Consider the following 9,830-nt stretch of genomic DNA (forward strand, 5'->3'; position numbering starts at 1 on the left):
TCTCAAGATTATGTCAGGATGGTTGAAAATGGCACTGGTAACTGGCAAATCGGAGGGACGACAGCGAAAAATAATTGCAGGTAATATAACCCCTCCATCTCCAGTCCCAATACAAAATTCTGTTCAGAAACGGAGAGTTGCTTTAATCTGTTATACTAACTCAACTACAATGTACTGCAATGCTGTAAATCATGTTATCACAATGTGCTATTCATGTTAACAGCTGACCTAATTATAATATCAGTAGCAAATGGAGTGAAAATCACAATTACAATTATATTATTAAGGCTCCATTCACATCTGTGTTGAGCTTTCTAGAAAATGTCAGCTTTTCTGGTCTTTTTCAGTAGCAGTTAAACAAAATATTTCCAGTATATTTCCCATTGATTTCTGTGTGTTTAACAAGTTTAAATGAATTTAATTTTTTGCAGTTACAGTTGTCAATTTATTCATACATTTTCAGAAGGAACAACAGAGGAATGGCACAACACAGAGTTCTAAGGAAAGATTGTTACATTCCAGCTCGATGCAAAATGCCTCATCCAAATTGAACATAATTTATTGTTCTAAAAGGCCAGACATACACACAATATTTTAATATGGATAACACAATATAATGAAACCAAAAAGTAGGTAGAAAAGAAAATCTGATCTTAACTAGAGATGAGCGAGCACCGAAATGCTCGGGTGCTCGTTACTCGGGACGAAATTATCGCGATGCTCGAGGGTTCGTTTCGAGTAACGAACCCCATTGAAGTCAATGGGCGACCCCAGCATTTTTGTATGGGACCTATGCTCCGCTAAGGTTTTCATTTGTGAAAATCTGGGCAATTCAAGAAAGTGATGGGAACGACACAGCAGCGGATAGGGCAGGCGAGGGGCTACATGTTGGGCTGCATCTCAAGTTCCCAGGTCCCACTATTCAGCCACAATAGCGGCAAGAGTGCCCCCCCCTCCCAACAACTTTTACTTCTGAAAAGCCCTCATTAGCAATGCATACCTTAGCTAAGCACCACACTACCTCCAACAAAGCACAATCACTGCCTGCATGACACTTCGCTGCCACTTCTCCTGGGTTACATGCTGCCAACCCCCCCCCCCCCCCGCGCGCGCGCACGACGCAGTGTCCACAGCGCACACCAAAGTGTCCCTGCGCAGCCTTCAGCTGCACTCATGCCACACCACCCTCATGTCTATTTATAAGTGCGTCTGCCATGAGGAGGAACCGCAGGCACACACTGCAGAGGGTTGGCACGACTAGGCAGCGACCCTCTTTAAAAGGGGAGGGGCGATAGCCCACAATGCTGTACAGAAGCAATGAGAAATAGAATCCTGTGCCACCGCCATCAGGAGCTGCACACGTGGGCATAGCAATGGGGAACCTATGTGCCACACACTATTCATTCTGTCAAGGTGTCTGCATGCCCCAGTCAGACCGCGGTTTTTTATAAATAGTCACAGGCAGGTACAACTCCGCAATGGGAATTCCGTGTGCATCCACAGCATGGGTGGCTCCCTGGAACCCACCGGCTGTACATAAATGTATCCCATTGCAGTGCCCATCACAGCTGAGGTAACGTCCGATTAAATGCAGGTGGGCTTCGGCCCACACTGCATGCCCCAGTCACACTGGGGTGCTTTAGAAGTGGACACATGCAGTTACAACTCCCTGTGGACCCACAACATGGGTGGGTGCCAGGAAGCCACCGGCGGAACATAAATATATCCCATTGCATTGCCCATCACAGCTGAGGTAATGTCATGTTTAATGCAGGTGGGCTTCGGCCCACACTGCATGCCCCAGTCAGACTGGGGTTCTTTAGAAGTGGACACATGCAGTTACAACTCCCTGTGGACCCACAGCATAGGTGGGTGCCAGGAAGCCACTGGCGGTACATAAATATATCCCATTGCATTGCCCATCACAGCTGAGGTAATGTCATGTTAAATGCAGGTGGGCTTCGGCCCACACTGCATGCCCCAGTCAGACTGGGGTTCTTTAGAAGTAGACACATGCAGTTACAACTCCCTGTGGACCCACAGCATGGGTGGCTCCCTGGAACCCACCAGCGGTACATAAATATATCCCATTGCAGTGCCCAACACAGCTGATGTAACGTCAGCTTTAATGCAGGTGGGCAAAAAAGTAATTGGATTACACTGTAGGCGAGGGCCCCAAAAAATTGGTGTTCAACAGTACTAATGTACGTCAGAAAAATTGCCCATGCCCAACCAAGAGGGCAGGTGAAACCCATTAATCGCTTTGGTTAATGTGGCTTAATTTGTAACTAGGCCTGAAAGCAGCCCAGTTAAAATAAAAATTGGTTCAGGTGAAAGTTTCAACGCTTTAATGATCATTGAAACGTATAAAAACTGTTTACAAGAATTATATGACTGAGCCTTGTGGGCCTAAGAAAAATTGCCCGTTTGGCGTGATTACGTCAGGTTTCAGGAGGAGGAGCAGGAGGAGGAGGATGAATATTATACTCAGATTGATGAAGCTAAAAGGTCCACGTTTTTGATGGTGATAGAGAACAATGCTTCCATCCGCGGGTGCAGCCTACGTATTGTTTAGGTATCGCTGCTGTCCGCTGGTGGAGAAGAGAAGTCTGGTGAAATCCAGGCTTTGTTCATCTTGATGAGTGTAAGCCTGTCGGCACTGTCGGTTGACAGGCGGGTACGCTTATCCGTGATGATTCCCCCAGCCGCACTAAACACCCTCTCTGACAAGACGCTAGCCGCAGGACAAGCAAGCACCTCCAGGGCATACAGCGCGAGTTCAGGCCACGTGTCCAGCTTCGACACCCAGTAGTTGTAGGGGGCAGAGGCGTCATGGAGGACGGTCGTGCGATCGGCTACGTACTCCCTCACCATCCTTTTACAGTGCTCCCACCGACTCAGCCTTGACTGGGGAGCGGTGACACGGTCTTGCTGGGGAGCCAGAAAGCTGTCAAAGGCCTTAGAGAGTGTTCCCCTGCCTGTGCTGTACATGCTGCCTGATCTCTGCGCCTCCCCTGCTACCTGGCCCTCGGAACTGCGCCTTCGGCCACTAGCGCTGTCGGATGGGAATTTTACCATCAGTTTGTCCGCCAGGGTCCTGTGGTATAGCATCACTCTCGAACCCCTTTCCTCTTCGGGTATGAGAGTGGAAAGGTTCTCCTTATACCGTGGGTCGAGCAGTGTGTACAACCAGTAATCCGTAGTGGCCAGAATGCGTGTAACGCGAGGGTCACGAGAAAGGCATTCTAACATGAAGTCAGCCATGTGTGCCAGGGTACCTGTACACAACACATGGCTGTCCTCACTAGGAAGATCACTTTCAGGATCCTCCTCCTCCTCAGGCCATACACGCTGAAAGGATGACAGCATGGGTACTCTCAGCAGTGGGCCAAGCTGTCTCTTCCCCCTCCTCCTCATCCTCCTCATGCTCCTCCTCCTCCTCCTCAACGCGCTGAGATATAGACAGGAGGGTGCTCTGACTATCCAGCGACATACTGTCTTCCCCCGCCTCTGTTTCCGAGCGCAAAGCGTCTGCCTTTATGCTTTGCAGGGAACTTCTCAAGAGGCATAGCAGAGGAATGGTGACGCTAATGATTGCAGCATCGCCGCTCACCATCTGGGTAAACTCCTCAAAGTTTCCAAGGACCTGGCAGATGTCTGCCAACCAGGCCCACTCTTCTGTAAAGAATTGAGGAGGCTGACTCCCACTGCACCGCCCATGTTGGAGTTGGTATTCCACTATAGCTCTACCCTGCTCATAGAGCCTGGCCAACATGTGGAGCGTAGAGTTCCACCGTGTGGGCACGTCGCACAGCAGTCGGTGCACTGGCAGATGAAACCGATGTTGCAGGGTGCGCAGGGTGGCAGCGTCCGTGTGGGACTTGCGGAAATGTGCGCAGAGCCGGCGCACCTTTCCCAGCAGGTCTGACAAGCGTGGGTAGCTTTTCAGAAAGCGCTGAACCACCAAATTAAAGACGTGGGCCAGGCATGGCACGTGCGTGAGGCTGCCGAGCTGCAGAGCCGCCACCAGGTTATGGCCGTTGTTACACACGACCATGCCCGGTTGGAGGCTCAGCAGCGCAAGCCAGCGGTCGGTCTGCTCTGTTAGACCCTGCAGCAGTTCGTGGGCCGTGTGCCTCTTCTCTCCTAAGCTGAGTAGTTTCAGCACGGCCTGCTGACGCTTGCCCACCACTGTGCTGCCGTGCCGCGCGACACCGACTGCTGGCGACGTGCTGCTGCTGACACATCTTGATTGCGAGACAGAGGTTGCGTAGGAGGAGGAGGAGGGTGGTTTAGTGGAGGAAGATACCACCACCGAGCTGGGGCCCGTAATTCTGGGGGTGGGTAGGACGTGAGCGGTCCCAGGCTCTGACTCTGTCCCAGCCTCCACTAAATTCACCCAATGTGCCGTCAGGGAGATATAGTGGCCCTGCCCGCCTGTGCTTGTCCACGTGTCCGTTGTTAAGTGGACCTTGCCAGTAACCGCGTTGGTGAGGGTGCGTACAATGTTGCGGGAGACGTGGTCGTGCAGGGCTGGGACGGCACATCGGGAAAAGTAGTGACGACTGGGAACTGAGTAGCGCGGGGCCGCCGCCGCCATCATACCTTTGAAAGCCTCCGTTTCCACAACCCTATACGGCAGCATCTCCAGGCTGATAAATTTGGCTATGTGCACGTTTAACGCTTGAGCGTGCGGGTGCGTGGCGGTGTACTTGCGCTTGCGCTCCAACATTTGCACTAGCGACGGCTGGACGGTGCGCTGAGAGACATTGGTGGATGGGGCCGAACACAGCGGAGGTGAGGGTGTGGGTGCAGGCCAGGAGACGGTAGTGCCTGTGTCCTGAGAAGGGGGTTGGATCTCAGTGGCAGGTTGGGGCACAGGGGGAGAGGCAGCGGTGCAAACCGGAGGCGGCGAACGGCCTTCGCCCCACCTTGTGGGGTGCTTGGCCATCATATGTCTGCGCATGCTGGTGGTGGTGAGGCTGGTGGTGGTGTCTCCCCGGCTGATCTTGGCGCGACAAAGGTTGCACACCACTGTTCGTCGGTCGTCTGCACTCTCAGTGAAAAACTGCCAGACCTTTGAGCACCTCGGCCTCTGCAGGGTGGCATGGCGCGAGGGGGCGCTTTGGGAAACAGTTGGTGGATTATTCGGTCTGGCCCTGCCTCTACCCCTGGCCACCGCACTGCCTCTTCCAACCTGCCCTGCTGCTGCACTTGCCTCCCCCTCTGAAGACCTGTCCTCAGTAGGCGTAGCAAACCAGGTGGGGTCAGTCACCTCATCGTCCTGCTGCTCTTCCTTCGAATCCTCTGTGCACTCCTCCCTCGGACTTACTCCAATTACTACTGCCTGAGTGATAGACAACTGTGTCTCATCGTCATCGTCCTCCTCACCCACTGAAAGCTCTTGAGACAGTTGCCGGAAGTCCCCAGCCTCATCCCCCGGACCCCGGGAACTTTCCAAAGGTTGGGCATCGGTCACGACAAACTCCTCCGGTGGGAGAGGAACCATTGCTGGCCATTCTGGGCAGGGGCCTGGGAACAGTTCCTGGGAGTCTGCCTGCTCCTCAGAATGTGTCATTGTAATGGAGTGAGGAGGCTGGGAGGAAGGAGGAGCAGCAGCCAGAGGATTCAGAGTTGCAGTAGTGGACGGCGCAGAACTCTGGGTGGTCGATAGATTGCTGGATGCACTTTCTGCAATCCACGACAGGACCTGCTCACACTGCTCATTTTCTAATAAAGGTCTACCGCGTGGACCCATTAATTGTGAGATGAATGTGGGGACGCCAGAAACGTGCCTCTCTCCCAATCCCGCAGCAGTCGGCTGCGATACACCTGGATCAGGAGCTCGGCCTGTGCCCACACCCTGACTTGGGCCTCCGCGTCCTCGCCCGCGTCCATGTCCTCTAGGCCTACCCCTACCCCTCAGCATGCTGTATTACCAGTAGTGCAGAAACAGAATGCTGTAATTAAATTTGCTGCTTATTGGCCTGTGGTTGGAGGCTGACTTCGCTTACGGAACGCACAGCAGAGCCAGGAAACAATTTTGCGCACGCCTGTAGTGAGACGTAGGTGCGTATGACTGAGCTTGTGGAATTCACAGTGCAGAAGCAGTCAAGTGGCCAAAGGCCAGTAGTAGGCCTTAAGTATTTTGCTTCTATTTTTTTAAAATGCTGAGCTGATACAGCAGACAGATACTGTAGGCAGCGTATAATATTATGTATACTGTTTCCCTCTGGCGGGATGACAGCGCTGATGTAACAGAGACAGCAGATCCAGGAAACAATTTTGCGCAAGCCTGCTGTAACGCTTAGCTGCGTATTAATTAGGACTACAACCCCCAGCAGATAGATACTGTAGGCAGCGTATAATATTATGTATACTGTTTCCCTCTGGCGGGATGACGGCGATCATGTAACAGAGACAGCAGATCCAGGAAACAATTTTGCGCAAGCCTGCTGTAACGCTTAGCTGCATATTAATTAGGACTACAACCCCCAGCAGATAGATACTGTAGGCAGCGTATAATATTATGTATACTGTTTCCCTCTGGCGGGATGACGGCGATCATGTAACAGAGACAGCAGATCCAGGAAACAATTTTGCGCAAGCCTGCTGTAACGCTTAGCTGCGTATTATTTAGGACTACAACCCCCAGCAGATAGATACTGTAGGTAGCGTATAATATTATGTATACTGTTTCCCTCTGGCGGGATGACGGCAATCATGTAACAGAGACAGCAGATCCAGGAAACGATTTTGCGCAAGCCTGCTGTAATGCTTAGCTGCGTATTAATTAGGACTACAACCCCCAGCAGATAGATACTGTAGGCAGCGTATAATATTATGTATACTGTTTCCCTCTGGCGGGATGACGGCGATCATGTAACAGAGACAGCAGATCCAGGAAACAATTTTGCGCAAGCCTGCTGTAACGCTTAGCTGCATATTAATTAGGACTACAACCTCCAGCAGATAGATATTGTAGGCAGCGTATAATATTATGTATACTCTTTCCCTCTGGCGGGATGACAGCGCTGATGTAACAGAGACAGCAGATCCAGGAAACAATTTTGCGCAAGCCTGCTGTAACGCTTAGCTGCGTATTAATTAGGACTACTACCCCCAGCAGATAGATATTGTAGGCAGCGTATAATATTATGCATACTGTTTCCCTCTGGCGGGATGACGGCGATCAATTTTTTGGAAAAAGCCCACTGCGTATATAGCCTGAATATCTCTTTCCCTGCCTCACCAGTACTGCCCCTATACTCTGTACAATGACTGCAGACTGCGGACGCAATGCTCTGCACGGCCGATATACAAAAAAAAAAATTTGTGCAACACTGCTAAAAGCAGCCTCAACAGTACTGCACACGGTTAGATGTGGCCCTAAGAAGGACTGTTGGGGTTCTTGAAGCCTAAAATAACTCCTAAGGCCTTAGTCACACGGGCGCATCGGCACCCGTACACCGGCGCCGATGCGCCCGTCTGACTGTCAGTGAGAAGACGGACGTACCTGCAGACGGCCGTCTCTCTGAAGCGCTGGAGGAAAGAACACATGACCGGCAATGGAGCCCGTGTGACTAAGGCCTAACGCTCTCCCTATAGCAGCAGCACCAGCAGCAGCACTTTCCCTGAGCTATGTCAGAATGCATCTGTGGCGAGCCGCGGGAGGGGCCGATTTATATACTCGGGTGACACCTGATCTCGCCAGCCACTCACTGCAGGGGGGTGGTATAGGGCTTGAACGTCGCAGGGGGAAGTTGTAATGCCTTCCCTGTCTTTCTATTAGCCAGAAAAGCACGCTAACGTCTCAGAGATGAAAGTGAAAGTAACTCGAACATCGCGTGGTACTCGCCTCTAGTAACGAGCATCTCGAACACGCTAATACTCGAACGAGTATCAAGCTTGGACGAGTACGTTCGCTCATCTCTAATCTTAACCTAACTGGGGAGACTCTACCTAAAAGTGGTAGACTCGCCCTGATAAGGACGACATCCCTGTCAGAAACCTGAGGCGACCTGACTTTTCCTAGTTGGAACAGGGGTAATGGTATAAATAAGGTATAACAATATATGGAGTGTTAGATATTACTCAAGAATGCCATAAACAAGATGATAATCCAAAGCATAAATAGCAACAAGTCAGTAGATATATGTAACTCAACCCCAGATTACACTTAAGCCAAAAAGATTTATCTGAACTGTGGAACAGGACAGGAGACACTGACTAAAGATACACCTTCAGATAGAAGTATAACTGGTGTCCTCTCTGAGGAAGAGCCAGGATAAAAGTATACAGACAGGCACTGATTGGCTGGTTGGGATACACGCCTTCCAGCCAAACAATCCGTCCACACACCAGCAGAGGAGTGTTCATGTCAGCATCCAACGTTTAAATGACACTGAGCACATGCCAATGTGTGGATCATGGCGGGCGAGCTCTGACAAAGATGTTTCAGAATTCTTGCAGAACACTTGTATTTACTTAACTCATTAAGGACCAAGCACTGTAAATTTTCGGCACGTGGTCCTGGACTTTAGAGAAAGGAAGATCCGCGGCAGCACAAGGAGATGCAAGTAAAACAAGTGTTTATTCCTCCATCACACCCACACAACGTTTTGATCTCGGTTGAGATCTTTGTCAAGCATAGTACCCATAAAAACACACCCCATATATAGAGACATGATTAGAAACAAAGTCGTAACAGCTGTGTTATATCAGATACCTGTGTAGCCTATGGCGCTATGCTCCGTGGTGTCCGGCGTCTCCAGCATCTAAGCAGGAAAACTGCGCATGCGCGGGAGTACAAGTCCCACGAGATTACGAGCGGCACTACGTCATTTAAAGATGCCTGAACTCTGGTACGTCAGGCTGAGTAGGCGGGATCTCCCCTGTCCGGCTTAAAGGTCCTGGACTTTAGTCACAGCCGATAGTAAAAATATGGCATGGAATTAAAGCCCCTGCTTCTGCAATCAATCAGAAGAAGGTTGGGTTGTCAGCTGTTAGTCACAGCTGAGAACCTGAAGAAGAAGGCAGGAGTGGTTTTTAACCTCTTCTGCCTTCTCCTTTCCCGAGTACACAGCGCTCAAAGTGAAAGTCTTTCTTCCACTACGCTAGCCGACGGTCACGTGACTGCCGGGATCCCCTGTCACAGCAGAACTACGATGTCCCAGCAGAACCTGATTAGCTCTGCTAGTGACTAATGTCACTACAAAGGGTGTTTTCTCCTGTAACTGGGCTTTCTAAAGTCAGTGAAAAAGATATTAAAACAATTGCCCGATATGTTCTGAAAAACAAATGCTGCTGCACATATTTTTGGTAGCTGAAGAAAAAAATAGGGCAGTGAAACCACCACATGGATAAAATCTGTAAAAACGTGTCTTGTCCTTAAACTACAAAACAGCCTGGTCCTAAAGGGGTTAAAAGACATGTTCGGAGGAAAGGTGACACGTGATAGAAAGTCACCTGTACCTAATATTTGGCCCTTGTACAACACATACATGTAAAGATACGTACTGTGCACACATTACTTATTTCATAGTTTAGAAAATACAGTCCAGACAAGCTCTATACAAAGGATGGTGCTAAGAAAAATAGCACGCCAGAAAGAAGGTTACACAAATCTACCATACTCACATGGGTTCTTTGAGTTCAGTAATACCTGCTGTTTCTAGGACATTTACTTACTTTACAAACCTCACTGAGCTTAGAAAACATTTGAGGTAAGAATTCAGGATTTTTCTCTAAAAACGCTTCTAACCGTATCCTGCAGAGCACAAAATGTGGTTCCCAATTGAATATTAAACTATAATTTAAACATGAGATCC

Source organism: Eleutherodactylus coqui, chromosome 8 (assembly GCF_035609145.1).
Source record: "Eleutherodactylus coqui strain aEleCoq1 chromosome 8, aEleCoq1.hap1, whole genome shotgun sequence".
Classification (NCBI taxonomy): domain Eukaryota; kingdom Metazoa; phylum Chordata; class Amphibia; order Anura; family Eleutherodactylidae; genus Eleutherodactylus; species Eleutherodactylus coqui.